This window comes from Dama dama, chromosome 13 (genome assembly GCF_033118175.1).
Source record: "Dama dama isolate Ldn47 chromosome 13, ASM3311817v1, whole genome shotgun sequence".
Lineage (NCBI taxonomy): Eukaryota > Metazoa > Chordata > Mammalia > Artiodactyla > Cervidae > Dama > Dama dama.
Window position 1 is genome coordinate 26,113,673 of NC_083693.1, and position 27,906 is coordinate 26,141,578.

Here is a 27,906-nt window from a genome sequence, read left to right on the forward strand (position 1 = left end):
TTCCTCCAAGGGGTCTTCCCAACCCAGTATCGAACCCAGGTCTCCTGCACTGCAGGCGGATTCTTTACCATCTGAGTCACCAGGGAAGCCCGTGAAGCAACTATACCTCAATAAAAAACAATAATAATAATTAAAAAAAACCTTTTTTTATTTAAACAAAAAAAGAAAGAAAGGAAGTATTTGTCCTTAAGGGTTAAGCTGTCACGAGTTATTTTAGCCTAAGGGTCCATTGGGTAGATAGATGTTCTGATGCCTGCGTCAATTAAGACAATAAGGACTCAAAAGGTCAGATTCTCTCTGGACTGAGGTGTGCATAAGTCACACTTCTGTGATGGCTTCATATTAGAGAACTCTCTTAACAATATTGACTCCATGTTGATTTTCCTTTCACAACATCACCATGAGAGTTCATACCCTCCGTTTTTTTTATTGGAAATAGGAAAGGACTTGGGTCAAAATTCTCAGAAATGGCTTGTCTCCTAGAACTCTTGCCCAAACAGTCACACCACTTCAGCCAAGCCCCTCATTCCCAACAGAAAATGACTCCTACTTTGAGCTTCTCTTCTCTAATTTTTAAGCAGAGGAGGTCAAGGGACCACTACTTTTATCAATAGTAAATGAAGTTCTTATTTATTACAAATGGTTAAACACACTGATATGTATCCTAGAAATTTTTGTTCACAGAATAGTTGACGGCAAAAAGGAGTAATGATCATTTTTGCTTAGAGTAGAAAGACCTACCATTGTTAGTTCTGAGAAGTGTCTAACCTATCCTAAAAGAAGCAGGAGGTCTGTATGTCTTCTTTGGAGAAATGTCTGTTTAGTTCTTTGCCCCATTTTTTGAAAAGAAGACATACAGATGGCTAACAAACACATGAAAAGATGCTCAACATCACTCATTATTAGAGAAATGCAAATCAAAACCACAATGAGGTACCATTACACACCAGTCAGGATGGCTGCTATCCAAAAGTCTACAAGCAATAAATGCTGGAGAGGGTGTGGAGAAAAGGGAACCCTCTTACACTGTTGGTGGGAATGCAAACTAGTACAGCCGCTATGGAAAACAGTGTGGAGATTTCTTAAAAAACTGGAAATAGAACTGCCATATGACCCAGCAATCCCACTTCTGGGCATACACACTGAGGAAACCAGATCTGAAAGAGACACGTGCACCCCAATGTTCATCGCAGCACTGTTTATAATAGCCAGGACATGGAAGCAACCTAGATGCCCATCAGCAGATGAATGGATAAGGAAGCTGTGGTACATATACACCATGGAGTATTACTCAGCCATTAAAAAGAATTCATTTGAACCAGTCCTAATGAGATGGATGAAGCTGGAGCCCATTATACAGAGTGAAGTAAGCCAGAAAGATAAAGAACATTACAGCATACTAACACATATATATGGAATTTAGAAAGGTGATAACGATAACCCTATATGCAAAACAGAAAAAGAGACACAGAAATACAGAACAGACTTTTGAACTTTGTGGGAGAATGTGAGGGTGGGATATTTCAAAAGAACAGCATGTATACTATCTATGGTGAAACAGATCACCAGCCCAGGTGGGACGCATGAGACAAGTGCTCCGGCCTGGTGCACTGGGAAGACCCAGAGGAATCGGGTGGAGAGGGAGGTGGGAGGGGGGATCGGGATGGGGAATACGTGTAAATCCATGGCTGATTCATATCAATGTATGACAAAACCCACTGGAAAAAAAAAATAATAATAAAAAAAAGAAAAAAAAAAAAGAAAAAAAAGAAGCAGGAGGTCTGGGGATTTGGGATACACTGAAATTCCAGGAGAGGGGAATGTGTGGGTTTGAGAAAGACTGAGGCCGGCTGCTGCTTCTGCTGTTAAGTCACTAAACTGTATCTGACTCTGCAACCCCATGGGCTGTAGCCTTCCAGGCTCCTCTGTCCATGGAATTCTCCAGGCAAGAATACTGGGTTGGGTTGCCATTTCCTTACCCAGGAGATCTTCCCAGCACATGGATCAAATCTGTATCTCCTGCGTTGGCAGGTGGATTCTTTACCACTGAGCCACCCGGGAAGCCCCAAATTGAGGTCTATGACTACAATTTAGAACAAAATGAAATGGAAGCAGTGAAGCTGAGATTAAATAAGGGAATGTTTTAAGAATTGAGAAAAAGTTCCCCAAACACGATTTCTGGGTCGGAGCTTTAAACAGTTGGGAATCAGAGTAAAAAAATCCCAACTTTAAACAGTTGTGATTCAGTGTTTGGAAGCCCACTTATTGTGAAATGTCAGACAAAAAAAAAATGCAACCTCCGTTAATTAGTATTGTAGTTCATTTCAGCACTAGTCTCATACTTGAGGTTTTAAGCTTGGATTTAGCTAGCAGGAAGTGTGCATTTTAAATGCATTGAAGGAAGCTAAAATTGTAAATAAATCATTCTGCCGTCTTAAACTGACAACAAGGTGTTCAGTGAAAGTAGTGACCTGGTTAGCAGCCAGGGTCCAAGTTAGCACAGAAACATTGAATTGTTATGTAAACGGTGGGAAGCAGGGGAATGCTCCTTGTTCTTTTGAGAGATCAAATTAATTAACATTTTCACAGCAGCAGGGATGTCTTCTGCTAATACCTTGCAGCTTTTCAGGTGTAACTCCCATGGTTATTTCAAGAGCTTGTCAGTTGCAGCTTTGAGCAGTCTTCCTGTTAGTTGTGAGAAAGCTGGATAATTAAGGTGTTTGTGGCCATGCAGACTTGCCAGGCAAAATGAACAACTGAAGACAGTGCCACTGTTTTCTTCTTCTGAAGAATAAATAAATAAACATCCATCACACAGGTGAAACTTAAGAACATTATATGGGCTTCCCTGGTGGCCCAGATGGTAAAGAATCTGCCTGCAATGCAAGAGACCCAGCTTGGGTCCCTGGATTGGTAAGATCCCCTGGAGAAGGGAATGGCTACTTACTCCATTATTCTTGCCTGGAGAATTCCATGGACATGAGCTTGGTGGGCTATAGTTCATGGGGTCGCAGAGTTGGACATGACTGAGCGACCAATACTTTCAAGAGCTTTATGGAGCTGGCTGGCAGAAAATCCTTTTCTGATGCACATGTTTATGGAGGAAAGCTTTGTCTCCCGGCTTCCTGATGGTCATCAGGTTTTGAAAAACTTACCAGCACGTTGTGATTGATCTCTGAAAATGAACGTTGAAGAGTCATATAACAGGTAAGGAATTTGAGGACAAGTTGAAACACCTGATATAATTTAAGCAAGAACTTTAATAATAAACAAGCAGAAATAAGATATCCAAAAGTGATGTCATTCTTAAAATAGCTGTATTCAGGTGCTTCCCTGGTGGCTCAGAGGTGCAGAATTTGGCTGCCAATTCAGGAGACGTAGTTTCGATTCCTGATGCAGGAAGATCTCACATACCTCAGGGCAGCTAAGCCATGTGCCTCAGCTACTGAGCCAGGGCTCTAGCGCCCTGGAGCTGCAACTGCTGAGCCCGTGTGCCGAAGCCCAGCTGCCCTCGGGCCTGTGCTCCACAACAAGACAAGCCACTGCAGTGAGAAGCCTGTGCATTGCAACTAGAGAGTTTCCCCTGCTCGCCACAACTAGAGAAAAAGCCAACACAGCAACAAAGAGCCAGCAAAGCCAAATAAATAAATAAAATTATTTAAAAAAAAAACCTGCACTCAATAAGTTAGATGTTTTTAAAAGCCTCATCATGTATGAGAAAATTTGGAAAGCAAGCTGGAGTTAAGAATTTCTAACATTATTCATAAGACTCCTTTATATTTAATTTTTAAACAGATTATTAATAAATTTTAAAAGTTGAGGACAGGCTATTCCAAGTTTCTATACGCAAATACATAGGCATATGATGATAGTGATTAAGGAACTAATTAATGGAGTATCTACAATATGTAATTGTTTTCCCCAGATTTTATAATTGCATTTTTAAAATTGGGATATAATTCACATATTATGTAATTCAGCCATAGCAAGTGTACAATCAAGCAGATTTTATATATTCACAGTGGTCCAACCCAGCACTACTATCTGATTCTAGTATATTTTTGTTACCCCAATAGAAACCCCATACACATTAGCTGTCATTCCCCATTCTTCTCTCCCTATGGTCCCTGGAAATCATTAATGTACCTGCTGTATCTATGAATTTGCTGATTCTAGACTTTTCATGAAAATAGTGTTGTGTAATATGTAGTCTTATATATGGCTCTTCCACGTAACATAGTGCTATGGTTCATTCACTCATTGTTTTTTAACATTTTATTTTTTTTTTACAGCTCAGTATTTTTTCCATTGTATGGGTATATCACATTGATTTATCTGTTCATTCACTGATAGGCAATTGCCTTGTTTCCACTTTTTGGTCATTATTAATAACACTTATATGAATATACATGTACAATATTTTATGTGCAGATATTTTTTCAGTTCTCTTAGGTATATACCCAGGAGTGAAACTGTGGAGTCATGTGGGGAATCTATTATGATTTAAGTAACTGCAAGATTACTGCAAAATAGGCAAAAATTTTTATTCCACTAGAATGTGTAAGATTTTCAATTTGTATACATTCTCTAACATTTTAATCTTTTTAATTTTAGGCATGCTTTTTAATTTAGGGTGTGAAATGATATCTAATTTTCATTTTGAATTAGCTTCACCTGATAACTAGCTTAGTTATCACTTAGTCCCTAAGTGATTATATTTTCATGTACTTATTGGTCATTTGTATATCTGTTCTGGAGAAAGGTTTATTTAAATACTTTGTGCAGTTTTTAATTGGTTTTTCTTATCAGATATGTGATTTGTGAATATTTTCTCCTTAGAATAGAATTGGTTGATTTTTACTTTCTTGAGGGTGTCCTTTGATACTCAAGAATTTTAATTTTTTATAAAATACAGTTTATCTACTCTGTTTTGTCACTTTTGCTTTTGATAATATGAAACCATTGCCTCACCCAAGGTCATAAGGATATAATCCAATGTTTCTTTCTAGTTTTGTAGTTCAGTTCTAGTATTTAGGCTTTTAATCCATTGTGAGTTAATTTTTGTGTATGATATGAGATAGGGGTCCAGAGACATTCTTTTGTTTAGGTATTCAGTTTCCCTAGCACTATTTCTGGAAAAGATTATTTTTTTCTCCCTCATTTGTAGTTGTTTTGAAAATGGGAGTCCTTCAACTTGATTCTTGTCTTTCAAGATTGTCTTATGTATCTTGTATTACATGTGACTTTTAAGTGCAGGTTGTCAAATTATGAAAGAAAGAAATAAGTCAGGTAGAATTTTGATAGATATTTTATTGAATCTTTGGATCAATCTGATGGATATTGTCATGTTGACAATGCTAAGTCTTTAAATCCATGAACAAAGGATGTTGTTTCATGTATTTAGGTGTTCTTTAATTTCTTTCAATGATGTTTTATAGTTTCAAGTGTATGTCTTGCACTTTTTTGGTTATATTTGTCCCTAAGTATTTCATTCTTAATGATGCTATTCCATGATGTATGGCATTGTTTTAATATTTTATTTTCAGGTCAGTCATTGCTAGTATATAGAAATACAGTTGACGTTGGCATATTGTTCTTGCAACCTGTGTTCTTGCTGAACTTGTTTATTAGGTCTATTTTGGTTTTATTGGTAGGTTCTCTATATATAGAATTATTTTATCTGCCAATAAGGATAATTTTACTTCTTTTCCAATCTGGGTGCTTTTTATTTCGTCTTCTTGTCTAATTTCTCTGGCTAGCATTCCCAATACAATTTTGAGAACATGTGGTGAGAACAGACTTTGTTGGTTCATTATAGATCTTTGGGGAAAGATTTCAGTCTTTCACCATTAAGTATGATAACAGATGTGGGATTTTAATAGATATGCTTTATTATGTTGAATTTCCCTCCTATTTAGTTGTTTTTTTTTTTTTTTTGAGTGTTTTCTGTCATGAAAGGGAGTTGGATATGTAAAATGATTTTGTGTATCTCCTGAGTTGATAATGTATGGTTTTTTGTCCTTTGTTTTATTAATATGGTATATTACATTGATTGATTTTTTAACATTAATTTGCATATTGAACAAACCTTCAAATCCTGGAATAAATTCCACTTGTTTGTGAACAACATATATAATCATTTTTATATAATGTTTCATTTGGTTTGATAGTATTTTTTGGAGAATTTTTAGATGTATTTATAAGGGGTATTGATATCAAGTTTTCCGTAATGTCTTTGGTTTTGGTATCAGGGTTATACACATTCAAAGAAAAAGTTGGGAAGTGTTTCTGCCTCTTCTATGTTTTAGAAGAATTTGTGAATAACTGATGCTAATTCTGTAAATGTATAGTAGAATTTATGTATAGTAGAACCAGTGAGGTCATATGGTCTGGGCCTTTCCTTTGTGGGGAATTTTTAAGCTATTAATTCGGTCTTTATTTATTACAGATATATTCAAATTTTATATTTCTCCTTGATTTAGTTTGGCAGGTTCATCTTTCCCAACGTTTGTCCATTTCCTCGATATACTCTAATTTGTTGGTATATAATTGCTCATGTGACGTGTGCTCTGCTAAGTCGCTTCAGTCACGTCCGACTCTTTGTGATGCTGTGGACTGTAACCCTCCAGGCTCCTCTGTCCTTGGGATTCTCCAGGGCTGCCATGCCCTGGAGTGGGTTGCCATGCCCTCCTCCAGGGGATTTTCCTAATCCAGGAATTGAACTTGTGTCTCTTAAGTCTCCTGAATTGGCAGGCAGATTCTTTATGACTTTGTGTCACCTGGAAAGCCCTTGCTTGTATTATTTCCTTATAAACCTTTTAATTTCTGTAAGATTAATAATAATGTTCTCTCTTCCATTTTTTACCTTGATAATTTACTTTCTCTCTCGTTCTTTACTGTGTCTGCTTAGCTACAGGTTTATACATTTTCCAGGAACCAACTTTTAATTCATTGCGTTCTCTATTGTTTTTCCATTCTTTGTTTCACTGATTTCTGTTTTAATTGTTATTATTTCCTTCCTTCTTTTTGCTTTGGGTATGATTTTCTTTCCTTTTCTAGTTTCTAAAGGTAGAAGGCTGGGTTATTGACTTGAGTTTTTTTTTTTCTTTTTTTTTAATGTAAGCACTTGCGACTGTATGTCTCTGAGCAAAGCTTTCATTTTATCCCATACTTTTGGTGCATTTTGTTTTCTTTTCATTTCTCTTAGTGATTTTTTCTGGTTTCCCTTGTTTCTTCTGGTTTGACCCATTGATTATTTAATTTCCACATATTTGTGAGTTTTCTCAAATTTCCATGTGCATTTCAGTAGAAACTGTGCATATTGCTATATTGTACCAAGTATTCTGGTATTGGTTTATAGTTTTTACCAATTGTATAGTTTTGCTGTATTGTTCCAAGTGTTCTGGAGTTTTTATGTATGCCTTATGTTTCCTTATTGATCTTGTGTATAGTTGTTCTATCCATTACTGGAAGTGAGGAATTGAAATCTCCAAGTATTATTATTGAACTATCTGTTTCTCATTTTGATTAGTTTAGATATTTTCATATATTATGCTACTCCTTTATTTTGTGCATGGATATTTACATTGTTATATCTTATTGATGATTGATTTGTTATCATTATATAATATTCCTTCTTGTCTCTTATAATCATTTTTGAGTTAAAGTCTATTTTGTTTAATATTAGTATAGTCACTCAGTCTCTTTCTTTTGATTACTGTTTTCATGGTGTATCTTTTCCCATCCTTTTACTTTTAAGCCATCATGTTTTTGAATCTAAAGTATGTTTCTAGTAGGCAATATATATCTATAACATTTACTTTAAAAAAAAATCTACTCTATTCATCTCTACCTTCAGATTGAACAGTTTAATCAATTGATATTTAATGTAATTACTGATATGGAAAATTTATTTATGTCCTGTTGCTATTTGTTTTCTATGTCGTTGTTTTTGTTGTTGTTCAGTCACTAAGTCATGTCTGATTCTTTGTGATCTCATGAACCACAGCATGCCAGGGTTCTCTGTCCTTCACTATCTTCTGGAGTTTGTTCAGATTCATGTCCATTGAGAGTGATGACATCCAACATCTCATTTCTGTCACTTCCTTCTCCTCCTGCCCTCAATCTTTTAGTTTTTACATTCTTCCATTACTATCACCTTTTGGGTTAAATAAATGCTATCTACTGTTAGATTTAATCTGACATTGCTTTTGTAATTTTTTTTTGTTCTTTTCTGTTTTTGCCTTGGGGATTTTAATTAATATCTTGGTGTTTAACCATCTGGTTCAGATTAATACAAACTGAATTACACCAGTATATAAATTTTTGCTTATATAGAATTTCATTTCATCCCCTGTTCCTTCATGTTATGATTATACAAATCATACCTTTATACATTGTTTGCACATCAACACAGTTTATAATTATTACTTATGCAGTTGTGTTTTAGATAGGAGAAACATGTTAAACTAAAAATATATTTATACTGTCTTTTATATTTACCTATGTTGTTACCTTTAACAGTACATTTTCCATGTGTATTCTTGTTATTATCTAATCTCCTTTCATTTCAGCCTGAAGATCTTCCTTTAGAATTTTAGAATTTCTTATGTGTGTGTGTGTGTTCATTGCTCAGTTGTGTCTGACTCTGCAACCCCATGGACTGTAGCCCTCAAGGCTCTTCTGTCCATGGGATTCTCCAGGCAAGAATGCTGGAGTGAGTTGCCATTTCCTTCTCCAGGGGATCTACCCAACCCAGGGATCGAATCCAGGTCTCCACATTGCAGGCAGATTCTGTACCATTTGAGCCAGGAGGAAAGTCCAAAATTTCTTATAGGGCGTATCGGTTAGCAATTACTTCTCTCAATTTTTGTTTATCTAATATTATCTTAATTTCTTCTTCATTTTTCCTTCAAAAAGGATAGCTTTGTTACTTTTAGCATGCTAGTTGGCAGTCTCTTTCAGCGTAAGTATGTTATCTCGTGGCCCTCTGGCCTTCATTGTTTCTGAAAAGAGTAATCAGCTTCTAATATTACTGCTTATTTCTTCTATAGGATTGGTCACTTCTATACTACTGCCTTCAAAACTTTTTTCATTTGATCATAGCTGTCTAAGGGTGACCTTTGAGTTATTGGTCATAGAGTTTGATGAGTTTTTTGAATATGTAAATAAATACTTTTCATTAAATTGGGACATTTTTGGTCATTATTTCTTTAACTATCCTTTGTGTTCCTCTTTTCTCCCTTCTGGGAGTTCTGTTATGTGTATACTGGTATGCTTGTAGTATCCTAATGGTTTCTGAGACTGTTCATTTTTAAATTTTTTTTCATATGTTTGTTCCTGAGATTCAGTTCAGTTCACTTCAGTTCAGTTGCTCAGCCGTGTCCGACTCTTTGTGACCGCATGGACTCCATAGGCCAGGCTTTCCTGTCCATCACCAACTCCTGGAGCTTACTCAAACTCATGTCCATTAGTCAGTGATGCCATCCAACCATCTCATCCTCTGTCGTCCCCTCTCCTCCTGTCTTCAATCTTTCCCAGCACCAGAATCTTTTCAAATGAGTCAGTTCTTCATATCAGGTGGCCAGAGTATTGGAGTTTTAGCTTCAGCATCAGTCCTTCCAATGAATATTCAGGACTGATTTCCTTTAGGAAAAGGGACTCTCTAGAGTCTTCTCCAACACCACAGTTCAAAAGTATCAATTCTTCACCACTCAGCTTTCTTTATAGTCCACCTCTCACATCCATATATGACTACTGGAAAAACCATAGCTTTGACTAGATGGACCTTTGTTGGCCAAGTAATATCTCTGCTTTTTAACATGCTGTCTAGGTTTGTCATAACTTTTCTTCCAAGGAGCAAGTGTCTTTTAATTTCATGGCTGCGGTCACCATTTGCAGTGATTTTGAAGCCCCCCAAAATAAAGTCTGTCACTGTTTCCATTGTTTCCTCATCTATTTGCCATAAAGTGATGGGACTGGATGCCATACTCTTAGTTTTCTGAATGTTGAGTTTTAAGCCAGCTTTTTCACTGTATTCTTTCACTTTCATCAAGAGGATTTTTAGTTCTTCTTCGCTTTCTGTCTTAAGGATGGTGTTATCTGTATATTTGAGGTTATTTATATTTCTCCCAGCAACCTTGATTCCAACTCATGCTTCATTCAGCCCAGCATTTCCCATAATGTACTCTACATATAAGTTAAATAAGCAGAGTGACAGTATCTAGCGTTTAAGTACTCCTTTTCCTATTTGCAACCAGTCTGTTGTTCCATGCCCAGTTTTAACTCTTGCTTATTGACCTGCATACAGATTTCTCAGGAGGTAGGTCAGGTGGTCTGGTATTCCCATCTCTTGAAGTATTTCCCACAGTATATTGTGATCCACACAGTCAAAGACTTTGGCATAGTCAATAAAGCAGAAGTAGATGTTTTTCTGGAACTCTCTTGCTTTTTCAATGATCCAACGGATGTTGGCAATTTGATCTCTGGTTGCTCTGCCTTTTCTAAATCCAGCTTGAACATCTGGAAGTTTACGGTTCTTGTACTGTTGAAGCCTGGCTTGGCGAATTTTGAGCATTATTTTGCTAACTTTGTTCCTGAGATTGGACAATTTCAACTGAATTATCTTTCATTTCATTGAATATTTCTTCTGTCTGCTCAAATTTTCTATTGAGCACCATTAGTAAATTTTTCATTTCAGTTATTGTGCTTTTCAACTCAGGACATTATGTTTGGTTCTTTTGTATAATTTCTATCTCTTCATTGATAATGTCTTTTGGTTGAGACATGGATCTCATACTTCCCTTTAGTTCTTCATATCCAGTTTTCCTATTCCTTTGAACATATATGCTGCTGCTACTGCTGCTAAGTCACTTCAGTCATGGCTAACTCTGTGCGTCTATACATACCTATAATATGTATATTATATATACATATATAATATGTATAATACATATTATATATACATATATAATATGTATAATACATAGCTGTTTTGAATCTTTCTCAGTAATGTAATATATGGGCTTCTACATGGACATTTTCTATTAACTGCTTACTTTCCTATGTATGAGCCATACTTTTTACTTTCTTCTTTAGTCTCTCTCTCTCTCTTTTGCATGACTCATAAAAAGTAGAAATTTTAAATAATATAATGCTTCAGTTCTGGAAATCAGGCTTATCTTCTATGCCAGGATTTATTGTCATTTGTTTAGCAAATTTTTTGAATTAATTTTCTAAAGCCCCTATTATTTGTCATATGTGGTCACTGAACTCTCTGCTTGGCTAGCTTAGTGGTCGTTTAATTATTAGTGATGTTCTTAGGTGCCTGTTGATGTTCATAGCCTCTGCTGAGGGGCCTGCAAGCAAGTTGGGGGCATGCCATCAATAGTTCAAGCTAACAACGCTGCTTTATTCTTTACTACCGACTTGTACAGAAACTCAAGGTTAGTCACAAGTGAGAGCCTAGGACCTTTTTAGGTGTTTTCTGAGCCATGCACACAGGCATGCACAGAGACCTGTATATTCACACAATCCTCTGCATGTATATTCTCAGAAGAGTTTGAGATTATTTTTCAAATTCCTCTATAGGCATTTCTGTCCCGAGATTTTAGTTTTGAATTTTGTGGTTAGTTCATTGTTTGTCCAACTGCTGTTCTCTGCCTCGGACAGTCATGATATTCAGCAATTGCCTCTGACTGTTTTTTAAAAATGCCCCTGGGAGAAAAACTGTTTTCACGTGGCAAGCTCTGAAGTAGGTACAATAAAGACCAGTGCTGCTGATTCCTTTTGCCTGTAATCAGGGAACAGAGCTAACACTCCTCCAATGGCTTTTCAACAAAACAACCTTATTGAAGAGTCTTGACACAACTTGCAAGACATCACTAATTAGATTTCCCTTGCCATCTGCTACACTATCCTTGTTAGAGACCAGTAAAATGTAAATTAAGAACAGATGACAGAATGAAAGGAGAAAACAACACCTTCCTGTTGATTGTGGTTACCCAATCTGGATGCTGGGGAAGCAATGCAATGTTATCCAAAGGATTGCTTCTTGCCATAGGCTAAAAGAATTGGCATTGAATGAATAAAATAAATAAATAAATAAATAAAATTTTTTATGGTTTCTTTATGTTTTATTTCTTTTTATTTTATTTGTTTATGTTTTATTTATTTATTTATGTTTTCTTACTTTGGAAGAGGGGTGAGGAAGGAGAACAGATATTATATAGGAGAATTTTTCCTATAAAATATAATTTTGACAGTTACTCTCCTTGATAAAGAGATGTAAACATTATATTAATTATGTTTAGCTTGAAGTGTATATTTTTCATTTAAAATATACAGTAGATCAAAGATAGCATTTTTTTTTCTGGTTCATGAGACCTAGCTATAAAGATATTTTGAATTCTCATATTGCTAAAATAACTCCCAGAGTAAAAGGATGAAGTCAAGCTGCCGTGATTGTCTGATTTTATTCTGAGTCTTAATGGAAATAAGATCCAAAGTCAAGTAATTTCAAACTTTTTGGGAAATATCTTTGAGGAAGCTAGTGGTGAGACATAGTCAGTCTGTATATATATTTTAAGTCAGAGTCTGTACAATTTGCTGATAAGTGAGATTAGGGGTATGAAATAAGGAGGCATCCAAAGATGACTATAAGATATTTGGTTTGAGAAGCCAAAGAAATTGGGGAGCCATTTGCTGAGAACAATGAGAAAGTCGTTAGTGTTTCATCCTTTTTAAATAAAATCTAATGAATAGTTCCTTTGCCTTTTTAACTTCTTGGCACTGTATATGTGTGTAATTTAGCTGAATAATATAAGCAGTCCCCTGCTATCTGTTTTTTTTCTCCACAGTTTCAGTTACCTGAGTTTAAATATGGCTGGAAAATATTAAATTGAAAATTCCAGAAATAAACAGTTCATAAATTTTTAATTGCATGCCTTTCTGAGCAAGTGTGATGAAATTTCAAGCAGTCACACTCTACCCTCTTGAGTCATGAATCATTCCTTTGTCCAGCGCTCCACATTGAATATGCTACCTGCCTATTAGTCATTTAGTAGCCATATTGGTTATCAGATAAACCGTCATGATATCACAGTGCTGTGTTCAAATAAGCCTTACTTTACTTAATAATTGCTTCAAAGCACAGAAGCAGTGATGCTAGGAAAAAATAGTATATATTGGTTTTGGACATCCACTGAGGTGGATAACATATCCCCTGTGGATACGGGGGAATCTAGAATAAATGGGCTGCAGAGGGTCAGGGTAAGATTCAAGCCAACACCAAACCTCTCTACATGAAACTATTGTGGAGTATGTCAAGAGAAAATGAGGACAAACAATAAAGGAGATACCAGAAGACTATTTTTTAGGGAAATGAATTTCCAAACTTCCTTTAGGCCACCTATTTTTCAATTTGGTGAAAAACCTGGGTTCACATTCATCCTTGAAATGTCTGACTGTGGATAGTTACGTAAACTTTCTGAAGTACAGTTTTTTCCAGACATGAAATGGAGACTGTTATGAGGATTAAATGAAAAATACAGTTTTTCTCTTGTTATTTTTATTTACTTCTCATGCTTTACTGAAAATCTAAAAGAAAAAGGAAGGAAAACAGTCCTATATTTATAGTCTCATTTGTCTCTAAGCGTGTCTGTAATACATAGTTATTGAAATCCATTGAATGTAGGACATGATGATAAGGACTGAAGCAGATTTAATAAACAGACAAAATGTAGTTTATCCTCCAATGACTTATAATCTAAGTATAAGCGCATATAGCTTACTTAAATGAAAGTTCAGGACAGTATTTGAGGGTGATGCAAACGTGAATGCTATAAGTAATTGTTTTAACAAAGTCAAATATTTATTCTTTGTTGCTGAGTATTTACTAAGCATTTTGTTAAGTGCCTGTTACCAACCGGGTTCTGGCCTTCCCCAATCAACAGAAGCTGACTGGGGGCCAGACAAGAAATTCAGACAAGGCTATGTTTTGACCCCTGCTGCAGTGGTGGGGGTGAGAACAAACAAGTTTCCTTTGCTTGCTCCTTCCCGAAGGAGGGGCAAGCTGGATCCTTACTTAGGATGAGGGTAAGGGTGTGTCCAGGGGTCAGAGAAGAAGGTGACTTAGATGTCCTGCCCACCCCTCTGGTGGTGGCGTGTGCATACATGGCACCCTGCTCTCGCTCTCAATACCCAGTTTTTGCTCCCTCATGGCTAGGATGGTAAAGAGTCCACCTGCAATGTGGGATACCTGGGTTTGATCCCTGGATTGGGAAGATCCCCTGGAGAAAGGAATGGCTACCCACTCCAGTATTCTTGCCTGGAGAATTCCATGGACAGAAGAGCCTGGTGGGCTACAGTCCATGGGGTCACAAAAGGGACACGAATGAGCAACTTTCACTTTATTTAGAAGTGGAGGTTGTTATTTTTTGGTTTCTTTGTATCTTTTGCCCAGAATTTGCCCCAATTGTGCAGGCACACAGTTATTTTTAGTCTCATACAGTTTCTTTTTATTTTGTTGCTAGAGGAGAGGTTTGTCCAGGTGCAAGAATTGCAACCCTGCAGTGAAGAATCCCAGGTCCCAGCCTGTCTCACTTTCAGTATGGTATGTCACTTAATTCTAAGAAATGAACAAACAAAAATCTGTGACTTGGATACTAATATTTCCTTTAGGTAGAGATTGAGGGATAGGAATCATTCTTATCTAATATTAAGGATTCTTAAATTCAGCAAGGTTAAATAATTTAGCCAAATATACATGGCAAGTTCCAGCACCAGTCCTGACTCTATTGACTATACACTAGTGAAAGTGAAAGTGTTAGTTGCTCAGTTGTCTGACTCTTCATGACCCCAAGGACTGTATGTAGCCCACCAGGCTCCTCTTCCAAGGGACTATCCCTGCCAGAATATGGGAGTGGGTTGCCATTTCCTCCTCCAGGATATCGTCCCAACCCCGGAATTGAACCTGGGTCTCCTGCATTGCAGGCAGATTCTTTACCATCTGAGCCACCAGGGAAGCCTGACTATACACAAATTTTTCAACATTTTGTTTTCCTAAGGAGTTCACAAGTTGGAAAAATTGATGCTGTACATGGGAGTAGCCAAAGAAAGTCTCTTGAACATGGCAGTGTTTCAGAAGTTTCTTGAAAGGTGGGTAGACTAAGAAAAGAAAAGAAAAGTAAAGGATCAGATTTCAGACATGATGCCATCAAGAGAGAGTATTTGATCCTTGGGAGAGCACAGACTGTTTTGGAAACAACCAGGACATCTGTCTTGCTTATAGCATTGGGTTTGTGTTAGGCAGTAGTAAGATTACTAAGAATAAACTTGGAAGCAAATTAAAACAAATTAAAAAAAAGGACAGTTTATCCTCCAATGACTTGAAAAAAGTTTGCACACTGTGAGAGTTGCGAGTTAAGTTTTATTTGGGGCAAAATGAGGACTGCAGCCTAGGAGACAGCTTTTCCGATAGCTGTGAGAAACTGCTCCAAGGAGGCAAGCAGGGAGGTAAGATATATAGGAATTTTGCAACAAAGGGCAGGGAAAATGAATATCAAAAATTACTGTTAATTAAAGAAAATCAGATATCCCAAGTTAAGGTATTTATCACTTTTCTATGTATGGGAAGGTGCAAGAGTCTGGGCTCACTGAAATCATTCCTTTGATATGCACCTCAGCTGTCTGGGATCAGTATCCTACATTTTCACATGCTGAGTTTTCTCAGGGCTCATTCCTTGGGGAATGGCTGCAGTCTGCTGAATGCCAGTTGGCAGATACTGTTTTCAGCCCTGAGTTTCCTCAGAGCTCATATGTTCACCTTGGAGGGCTACAGTCTTTGATGGCTGTGACATCCTTTGTTTCCTGAGATGGCAGGAAATATTGTATTTCTCGGACTTATGATCTAAATATGTAGTTTGTTGTTGTTCAGTTGCCCAGTTGTGTCTGACTCTTTTCAACTGTGTGGACTGTAGCCCACCAGGTTCCCTTGTCCTTCAGCATCTCCTGGAGTTTGCTCAAACTCATGTCCATTGAGTCAGTGATGCCATCTAACCATCTTATCCTCTGCCACCCCCTTCTCTTGCCCTCAGTCTTTCCCAGCATCAGTATCTTTTCCAATGAGTTGGATCTTCGCATCAGGTTGCCAAAGCATTGGAGCTTCAGCATCAGTCCTTCCCATGGATATTCAGGGTTGAATTCCTTTAGGATTGACTGGTTTGATTTCCTTGCTACGCAAGGGATTCTCAAGAGTCTTCTCCAGCACCACAATTTAAAGACATCAATTATTCGGCACTCAGCCTTCTTTATGATCCAACTGTCGTATCCATACATGACTACTCAAAAAGCTGTAGTTTTGACTATATGGACCTTTGTTGGCAAATTGATGTCTCTGCTTGTCTAGGTTTGTCACAACTTTCTTTCCAAGGAGAAAGTGTCTTTTAATTTCATGGTTGCAGTCACCGTCCTCAGTGATTTTGGAGCCCAAGAAAAGAAAATGTCACTGCTTCCACTTGTCTCCCTTCTATTTGCCAGAAAGTGATGGGACTGCATGTAGTTTAGTTAGTTAAAAGTTCAGGACAGTATTTGCTCATGATACAAATAAGAATGCTTACCAGAGTTGGGTTGATGAACCTAGATCAGTCTGTAGAAGATCTTGAATGCCAATCAAAGTAGTCTACGCGTCCTCCTGTAGATAATGGTAAGTCATTGGAAGAATTTAAGTATCAGTTTAGAATTATGTCAGTTTGGGAGAGAAACATTATGAGCAATAAGAGATGAGAAAGCTGTTGTGGAGACAATTTTTACAAATCACCTATGAGGCGATAAATCTTAGGCAATTGTTCCATTTAGGAATCTGTGTTCCAAAGAGTAAAATTGTATAACCCACCTCTATAATCTCCTCTCCTCTTGTGTATCTCTTTTTCTCTCTTTATCTTTTCTTAGAATAGTCAATTTTTAAAGGAGAGTTACCCAAGCTAAAGATCCTGCGTCCTAATTTTTTTTTTTTTTTAACAAAAAACAACTCTGAGTCAAGCAATATTAAGGAACATGTTTAAGATCCCATAGAAGCAAGTGTCCAAACCAAGACTAAATCTCAGTTTGTTTTCTGACTTTCTCTTTAGCACTGTAAGTGGTATCCTCCCAATCTTTCAACTTTCTCCTGCCAGGACTTTAAGAAGAAGAAACACCAGACTTGCTGGATGATTGTCTTCTTTCCTTTATCTAGGATGGTACTGACAGAGTTGCTTTCAGGGGATGAGGTGAATGTTTCTAGCTACTGAAACTCCCAATCAGCAGAAATTATTTTTCTGCATCTCTGTTTCTTTCCCCAAGAGACTTATCTGGATTTTATTATACACCAGAGTTAAACACATTGACATCCTCTGGAGAAAGCAGAGAATCACTTTCCTTGCTACCTCTACTAGTTAGCTGGAGAGGGAAGAGTTTTACTCTCTCGAGGTATCTTTTGGCTTACAACTCATCAGGGAGTTGTAAATGTCCTGTATACCTTCTGGTCCATAACAAAAAATTGCCTTAATGTGAAAGAAGCCTCAGAGGCATAGAAAAAGAGAACAAGTGAAGAGCTATGATTTTTCCCATTCAGGAAGAAAAACATGGGGTGTTATTTGGTCTAATTAAAGGACTCTAATTTCTGGATCTTGGGGGGATATCTCAGCTGTAAATTTATTAGCACTTGCGTTAAGGATAAGAGAATGAAATAAATTGCAGTTTTAGAAAAGACAATTTTTATTTTTCTCAGTGTTAATGGTTTTGATCTTTACATGGAATTCTTTCATCAAGAGTTTGTCTCTAACAAGGAAGGCATAGAGATTTTTAGACTGTAGCAGTACAGAGAGCCTGCCAAGACAGAGATGATCAGGGGAAAAAAAAAATCAATACCCCATAATTAAATCTGTTGAATTAACAGGTTTTTTTTTTTTTTTTTTTTTAAGTTGTGGTTTTAATTTAGATATCAGCTTCTCAGAGAAGAAATATTCTTCAGCAGTAGAATGGGGAGTTCCTTCAATCATGGTGAATTGGTTGCCTACCACATGCTGGTCACTGTGCTGAAAAATGAACAAATGTGATGGACATCTGCCTGTCTTTAATTACCACTTGATCATAAGCCCCAAAATGTAAATCCCTAGTCGGGCTTGTTTATGACTGTATTCCTCAGGATAAGAATAGTATCTGACACATGGTAGATGTTGTAACAATAAATATACGGTGAATTAATGAATAATACATGGTTTTATACAACACTTTCATCTTTTGAATAAAATTTTTATACCTTAAACCAACTTGTCAAGCATGAAGAGGAGTATTAATTTTACATATGAGAAAATTAGGGGCTAAATTGTCAATAGATTTCTAAGGCTGAATCAAGTAATGACACTAGACTCACAAGCCATCAATTATTAACGTGTTAAACATCGTAATCCTTTCTTCAAACAAAGTTTGACTCTAACCTTCAATGTGCAAATTAGACACAAGCTGAAACACTCTGGTTCATGTAGGTACAGGAGGCAAAGGTAGTCCATTTCTGTAGGTTTCTTCCCCACCTTCCATCCCCTGAGGACATTGAGTTGATCTGCCCACAGGATAGGGTGGTTAAGACTTCTATAACATAACCTTCTTCTGTATTATGCCTTTTACACTGAATTCAGAAACTAATGTACTTTTGCTAATTAGGCAAATTACTTAACTGTCCCAAACCTCTATTTCCTCATCAGCAAAGTGTAAATTATAATGACAATGCCTATAGGATTCTTGTGAAGATCAGTAGAGATAATGCATAGAACCCCTTAACAAAACATTGGCACTCAGTGAATGTTAGTTATGATGGTGCTAAGGAGGACAACCAGCTATTATGATCCTCTGGCCTGACATAAAAAGGTGGGGTGTACCTTATTGCTTTTCTTATAGTGATGGGATCTTTCATTATTAAATGAGTAAAAGTATTAATTTTATCTTACATCGCAGACGTGACAACTAAGATAAAAATAAATGCTGGGAATAATCTGCTTTTGCTTTTGTGATGTCAGAAAACATCTGAAACTCAAAACTGTTTTGCTTCACAGTTGATTTTGCTTTATTAAGCATTTAATTAAGCACACTTCATTTACGACATTTAAATTAGACAATTTAAATTAAATGCTGTCTTATTCACATTCATATGCGTTAAGTGAATAATTTCAGTGGGTCAGGCATGTACCAGGTTCTGGGACTCAGAGATGTGACAAGATGCTATCTTTTACCTTCAAAGGGCTCAACTTCCGGTGGAGGGAACTATAATATTAATGTGAAATGAGTTCTGTGGCATCAATATCCACAGGCTACTTTTATAAAAATTGAAAATATCCATAGCTCTCTGATCGTTTTGCGTATCTGAGTTTGCTGTCTAATGTATTTCTTAGGACAGGATCATGGGAATAATATTCCTTGGGTTCTTGAATATTAATAACAATGTGTCTGTTCCTCTTTGTATCTGAGGATCGCTTTTTTTGGATACAAACAAATTTGTCTCATATTTTCTTCCTTTAAATGTCTTATTTAATTCCTTGAATATCAGTATTCAATTTTCTTCTGAAGCATTGCTGCCAAAAGAGATAACCTAATTTTTCCTTTCTAAGTACAGTGTTTTTGTTGCCTTACTCCCCAATGAGTTTTGTTTTGTTTTGTTTCTTCTTTAAAATCCAGTAATATTACTAGATTATGTCTTGATGTTGGTTCTGGATCAATATTATATATCTCAGATACATAATAAATTATTGCAATGTGATTTTAATTTTTTAATTATTTTATGTGAGTTTTCTCAATATAGGTTTCTTGGTGCTTTTAGTATGGCATTTGTTCTGATCCTTGGCCTTGTTTTCCTTCTTACACGCCCTTATTGCGTGGGTCACTGTCTGCCTGTCTTCAATGTGCCACTCACTATGTGTCAGTTTCTCCTAAATCCTTTTTACCTCTTTGATTCCTAAGAATTGGGCTTCCCTTGTGTGGTTCAGCTGGTAAAAAATCCATCTGCAACCTAGGTTGGGAAGATTCCCTGGAGAAGGGAAAGGCTACCTACTGCAGTATTCTGGCCTGGAGAATTCCATGGACCATATAGTCCATAGGGTCGCAAAGAGTTGGACAGGACTGAGCAACTTTCACTTTCACTTTCCGTAGGTTTAAGTTTTTTTTCACATTTTTCTTATAAGGCATTATTTATTGGATTGATTCACTCATTTTTTTCTACTCTAGGTTTCATTTTCAAAATTATAATTTCTTTTTCTAACCGTTTATTGAGTTAGTTCTGAGTTTTTAAAATTATCTGTTATTTTTTCATTAATTATAGGATTTCTTTCTTTTTTAAATTTAAAATTTTAAAAATTCTTTAAGCGTTTATTTTGAAATAATAAACATCTATCAGAAAAGTAAAAGTTGTAATAATTGTACAAAAAGCCCTGTGTGTACACATATATATTTTTTAACCCATTTTGTAGCATCTTGCATATCTGCAGTATAATGATGAAACCTGGAAAATAACATCAAGGCACTAGTATTTATTGGTTCAGATTTCATCAATTGTGCCAATAGAGACAATTTTCCCAATGCATGTAGTATTCATATATTCTTTTTTAAAAAGTTTTTAAAAAGAGTTTTTTTGATGTGGACCAATTTTAAAGCGTTTATTAAATATTGCTTCTGTTTTATATTTTGGGTGTTTGACTGTGAGGTCTGAGAGATCTTAGCTCCTCCACCAGGAATTGAACCTTCACCCTATTCATTGGAAGGCAAAGCGTTAACCACTGGACCTCCAGGGAAGTCCCATGTTCATGTCTTCTTAATCTCCTCCAATGTAGAATAACTTGTCATCCTTTTTTATTTTTCTTTATCTGGATATGTTTGATGAGTACCAGTCTTTTATTTGGAGTGTACACATTAATTTGAATTTTTCTGATGATTAAATTTATATTCTGTATTTTTGGCAAAAGCATCATATATGTGATGTTGTGTCCTTCTCAGTGCATATGTTTTTCTAATGGTGATGTTATCTTTGATCTGTTGATTAAGGTTGTATCTGCTGGGTTTCTTCACCATAAATATACTAATTATTTCCCTTTGAAATTGATAAGTATCTTATGGGGACACAAGCCTATGTAAATGTTCCATTCCTCATCATATTACTCATCATTACCCACTAATTTTAGCATCCATTGGTGATTCTGGCTTATAACAGTTACTGTTATATTTGCCAAATGATAACTTTATTTTCCTTCACTTTTTCTGTTTTAACTAACTGGAATTCTACTCAAATGAAGAGCTCTTCCTTTATTTACTTATATCAGTACAAACTTATGAATAATTACTTATTAATAATTACTTGATTTTAGTGTTCAAATATTACCACATTTGGTCATTGAGATTCCCTTGAAATTGATTCTTCTGTCATTTCAACATGTTCCCATTATTTTTGAGTGCTTTAAGAATTCTGACATCATAATATATTCTAGACTGGTATTCTTTCCTCACCCCACTTCTGAAGCTAGGCATTTCTTCAAGAAGCCCTGATTTCTTTGATTAAATAATGTTACTTGAAAAATTTGATCTGAGCATTTTATATGTTCATGCTACTTGGGGGTTATTATTTCTAGGTCCTTCCACTAGACAGAACTAGGAAATAAATGCATGAATACATACACCACTACACATACACTTGTATCTATTTAATCTAACTTTCTATATGAAACCATGAATTCATGCGGATACTTCTGATTCCAGAACAACATCACAGAGTTAATTATTTATAATTCTTTTTGTGACTGTGAGATACCTGGTTGTTATTATGTATAACTGATTTACTTATTTAGTAATTCTAGAGTGCATCTAAAGTCATTTTAGAATTGCTACCTCAGAACTACATACTGCTGTGAAAAACACACTTGTATACTATTGTTTTTGTCTTTAGCTTTAGAGTAGGTAGCAACATTGTTTTATAAAGTTACTTGAGTCAGTTATTTCCTTCTTCTCTTCCGTAAGTGTTATTTATTTGCCATAGAGTTTATTTGTAACTAATTCATTTGGAGTTCTATTCATAGTTTTCTCATATTTATTTATTCTTATGGGTATGTGAGACATTAACATGATTCTAAAAGTTGGAACAATACAGAAAGGTATGATTGGAGAAGTGTCATTTGCCCTTGATTCCTCCTACCCACTTCCCATTCATCCATGCTTTATACCCTATTTCCATTTGCCTTCTGAAAGTAACCAATCTTTATGTTTAGTCCTCAGTCATGTCCTACTCTTTTCTGACCCCATGGACTGTAGCCTGCCCAGCTTCTCTGTCAGTGGGATTTCTCAGGCCAGACTACTGTGGTGGAGTGCCATCTCCTTCCTAGGGGATCTTCCCACCCCAGGGGAACTGGTGTCTTCTGTATTGGCAGGTGGATTCTTTACCACTGAGCCACTGGGGAAGCCCAATTAGTATTATTAGTTTTTTATTTATCTTATGTTATTTGCATAAATTTATATATATATATGTATTGTTATGTCTTCTTCACTCTAAAATATGCTTTTTATATTTTATATAATTTTTAGCACTTAGCTTTATATCATGAAAATCACCATTCCATATTAGTAAATATATATCATTCTCTTTTTTCTTAACAATTGCAGAATACTCCATATTTTAAATGCACCAGATTATTTAACAGCTCTCTTATATGATCATTTTCTTCTCTATTGTAATATTATATCCTGTTACCTTACTGAATTATTTATTGTATGAGTTAAACATTGATTTTATAGGTCATTATAAATATATATATAAATATGTGTGTGTGTATATATATATATGTAGAATCAGAATGATGGGCACCTTTATACACATACTCTGACACAGAAAGTATCCAACAATTCTTATTTTCTTGATTGTCCTTCTCAGGAATGAGTGTTGAGTTTTTTCAAAAAATTATTTCTTATTTTTTTTAACACTATGGAGGTAATCCTTAGTTCTCAATTTTTGAAAAACTCTTTTATAATTTCCTGTTCTGGCAACATTTTGCAAAGATTATTGATGGATAAAGGGAACCCTCTTACACTGTTGGTGGGAATGCAAACTAGTACAGCCACTATGGAGAACAGTGTGGAGATTCCTTAAAAAACTGGAACTAGAACTGCCATATGACCCAGCAATCCCACTGCTGAGCATACACACTGAGGAAACCAGAATCGAAAGAGACACGTGCACCCCAATGTTCATCGCAGCACTGTTTATAATAGCCAGGACATGGAAGCAACCTAGATGTCCATCAGCAGATGAATGGATAAGAAACCTGTGGTACATATACACCATGGAATATTACTCAGCCACTGAAAAGAATACATTTGAATCAGTTCTAATGAGGTGGATGAAACTGGAGCCTATTATACAGAGTGAAGTCAGCCAGAAAGAAAAACACCAATACAGTATACTAATGCATATATATGGAATTTAGAAAGATGGTAACGATAACCCTGTATGTGAGACAGCAAAAGAGACACAGATATATTGAACAGTCTTTTGGATTGTGTGGGAGAGGGCGAGGGCGGGATGATACGGGAGAATGGCATTGAAACATGTAAATTATCATATGTGAAACAAATCACAAGTCCAGGTCTGATGCATGATACAGGGTGCTCGGGGCTGGTGCACTGGGATGACCCAGAGGGATGGGATGGAGAGGGAGGTGGGAGGGGGGTTCAGGATGGGGACACATATACTACACTCACGGTGGATTCAAGTCAATGTATGACAAAACCAATACAATGTTGTAAAGTAAAATAAATAAATAAAAATAAAATTTCAGAAATTAAATGAATTATTCTTCCTTAATCAGTTCAGCTGCTCAGTCATGTCCAACTCTTTGTGACACCATGGACTGCATCACACCAGGCCTCTCTGTCCATCATCAACTCCCGGAGCCTGCTCAAACTCAAGTACATCAAACTGGTGATGCCATCCAACCATTTCATCCTCTGTCGTCCCCTTCTCCTCCTGCCTTCAATCTTTCCCATCATCAAGGTCTTTTCAAATAATCTGTTCTTCTCATCAGGTGGCTAAAGTATTGGAGTTTCAGCTTCAGCATCATTCCTTCCAATGAATATTCAGGACTGATTTACTTTAGGATGGACTGGTTGGATCTCCTTGCAGTCCAAGGGGCTCTCAAGAGTCTTCTCCAACACCACAGTTCAAAAGCATCAATTCTTTGATGCTCAGCTTTCATTATAGTACAACTCTCACATACATACATGACTACTGGAAAAACCATAACCTTGACTAGATAGACCTTTGTCAGAAAAGTAATGTCTCTGCTTTTGAACATGCTATCTACGTTGGTCATAACTTTTCTTTGAAGGAGCTACCTTTTAACTTCATGGCTGCAATCACCATCTGAAGTAATTTTGGAGTCCCTCAAAATAAAAGTCTCTCACTGTTTCCACTGTTTCCCCATCTGCTTGCCATGAAGTGATGGGACTGGATGCCATGATCTTAGTATTTCGAATCTTGAGCTTTAAGCCAACTTTTTCACTCTGCTCTTTCACTTTCATCAAGAGGCTCTTCAGTTCCTCTGCACTCTCTGCCATAAGGGTGATGTCATCTGTGTATCAGAGGTTATTGATATTTTTCCTGGCAATCTTGATTCCAGGTTGTGCTTCATCCTGCCTGACATTTCCCATGATGTGCTCTGCATATAAGTTAAATAAGCAGGGTGACAATATACAGCCTTGATGTACTCATTTTCCTATTTGGAACCAGTTTGTTGTTCCATGTCCAGTTCTAACAGTTGCTTCTTGACTTGCATACAGGTTTCTCAGGAGGCAGGTAAGGTAGTCTGGTATTCCCATCACTTGAAGAATTTTCCACAGTTTGTTGTGATCTACACAGTCAAAGGCTTTGGTGTAATCAATAAAGCAGAAGCAGATGTTTTTCTGGAACTCTCTTGCTTTTTCTATGATCCAATGGATGCTGGCGATTTCATCTCTGGTTCCTCTGCCTTTTCTAAATCCAGCTTGAACATCTGGAAGTTCATGGCTCACATACTCTTGAAGCCTGCCTTGGAGAATTTTTAGCATTCTTTACTAGCGTGTGAGATGAGTGCAATTGTGTAGTAGTTTTAATATTTATTTGGCATTGACCTTCTTTGGGATTGGAATGAAAACTGACCTTTTCCATTCCTGTGGCCACTTCTTAGTTTTCCAAATTTGCTGGCATATTGAGTGCAGCACTCTAACAGCATCATCTTTCAGGATCTGAAATAGCTCGACTGGAATTCCATCACCTCCACTAGCTTTGTTTGTAGTGATGTTTCCTGAGGCCCACTTGACTTCACATTCCAGGATGTCTGGCTCTAGGTGAGCGATCACACCATTGTGGTTATCTGGGTTGTGAAGATCTTTCTTGCCACCTCCTCTTCATATCTTCTTCTGTTAGGTCAATACCACTTCTGTCCTTTATTGTGACCATCTTTGCATGAAATCTTCCCTTGGTATCTCTGTTTTTCTTGAGGAGGTCTTTCCCATTCTATTGTTTTCCTCTGTTTCATTTTACTGATCATTGAGGAAGGTTTTCTCATTTCTCCTTGCTATTATTTGGAACACCGCATTCAAATGGGTATATCTTTCCTTTTCTCCTTTGCCTTTCATTTTCTCTTCTTTTCTCAGCCATTTGTAAGTACTCCTCAAACAACCATTTGCCTTTTTTCATTTCTTTTTCTTGGGGATGGTCTCCTGTACAATGTCACGAACCTCCATCCATAGTTCTTCAGGCAGTCTGTCTATCAGATCTAGCCCCTTGAATCTATTTGTCACTTTTACTGAGTAAGTTGTATATGACTCAGTTCTAAGGAGAAATTTGAATTAATGTGTTACATATTCCTGATTTATACTCATAATATTGTAGGACTCTCCTACATTTCCCACCCCATAATATGGTCTAACCTCATTTCACCTTATCCTTCGCTTGTTATCTTTTGTTACACTGGATATCTGAATGATATTAGGAAACCAGACTTGTCAAAATAACTTAGAGAAAATGCACTTTCATCTTAACTCTACATTGGTTTTCAAATTAAAACATGCAATAGGCTAATTCAGTTGTGGGGGAAATGAGGTGGGAAAGTAGGAAAGATACATCTTAAAGCTTTTGGACCTGGTGCTGCTCGGAGTCAGATGCCAGTGATTCTAAATAGCAAATGCTCTAGATTCCTGTAAGTGTTGTTGCAATAAAGTCCTTTATAAAGTCCACATTCCTATGTAAGTGTTAATTTTCTTTCTTTCCATAAAGTATAAGGCAATGCTTCTTTTGCTTATTGCCTTTGGCTTTTTGAAAAAAATTATATTGGAGTATAGTCGATTTATAATGTTGTAAATTATAGTTTCAGGAGTGCAACAAAGGGATTCAGTTATACATATACATATACATATTCTTTTTCAGATTCTTTTCCCATATAGGTTATTACAGAGTATTGAGTAGAGTTCCTTGTCCTATACAGTAGGTCCTAGTTGATTATCCGTTTTATATATAGTATTATGTATACATTAATCCCAAACTGCGAATTTATCCCTTTCCCCCACCTTCCCCTTTGGTAAATGTAAATTTGTTTTCTAAGTCTGTGTATGGTTTCTGTCTCATAAATAAGTTAATTTGTATCATTTTTTAGATTCCACACATAAGTGATGTCAAATATTTGTCTTTGACTTACTTCACTTAGTTTGATAATCTCTAGGTCCATCCATGCTGCTTCAAATGGCATTATTTCCTTCTTTATGGCTAAGTAATATTCCATTGCACATACATCACACACACACACACACACACCACATCTTCATCCATCTGTTGATAGACATTTAGGTAATTTCCATGTCTTGGCTATCATAAATAATGCTGCTACGAACATAGGGCTGAGTGTATCTTTTCTAATTATGGTTTGCTCCAGCTGTATGCCCAGGAGCAGGTTTTTGCTGAATTATATGGTACCTCTATTTTTAGTTATTTAAGGAACCCCAAACTGTTCTCCATAGTGTCTATACCAATTTACATCCCAGTCCTTTAAAGGTGTTCACCAAATGTGTGTACAGATTCTTTAGAGCTCTTGTTACAATGAAGACACAGGGATGGGACTCAGGTTTCTACATACCCAAGAAGCTCTCACATGATGCTGCTGTGACCATACTTTGAGAAAAATGAGAGGGTTAGGTCTGGACGAGCCTAGGTTCAAGTGTCAACTCTGGGTGATTTATTTAACAAAGTTGAGATTTCCAACCTTGTCATTTCTTTGTTGTTGTTGCTATTGTTTAGTGGCTAAGTTGTGTCCGACTCTTTTGCAACCCCTTGGACTGAAGCACACCAGCCTCCTCTGTCCATGGGATTTCCCAGGCGAGCCCACTGGAGTGGGTTGCCATTTCCTTCTTCAGGGGATTTTCCTGACCCAGGGATTGAAGCTGCATCTCCTGCATTGGCAGAAAGGTTCTTTACCAGCGACAGAGAACCCCATGGTCATGTGCGGATTGGTCCATCATTTAAGGACCTCGGCTTACCTCTATCTGGGCTCTGGGGTGACCAGTCCTCCGGCACCATGTGGCTGGGTTCTTGGATATGTTGAGGGACCCTTGGGTTTGATTGCTTCTTTCTCCTTCACTCTAGACTGCTGTCTATCTGAGCTTTTTGTATGACAAAAATATCTTGAACATAATATGTCTCTCACAACCCTGGTTGTTTGAGCTGTAGAGTGATGATGGCCTTAAGAGGACACTGTGTTTTGTTTTGTTTTTCTCTTTCCTCCTTTTCCTGATCCAGGCGGTCTTTATGTGGAAAGCTCTGGGTAGAGTGTCTGGCCCACAGTAGCCTGTGCTGCTCTGTCATGTTCTCGCGTA

The 27,906-nt window shown here is 36.8% G+C and overlaps 1 protein-coding gene across 1 annotated transcript in view; it reads left to right on the forward strand.

The window, feature by feature from the left end:
* The window catches only part of AGBL1 (AGBL carboxypeptidase 1), an 836,354-nt gene that overhangs the window by 399,595 nt on the left and 408,853 nt on the right, over positions 1-27,906 (forward strand). The window lies entirely within an intron of this gene.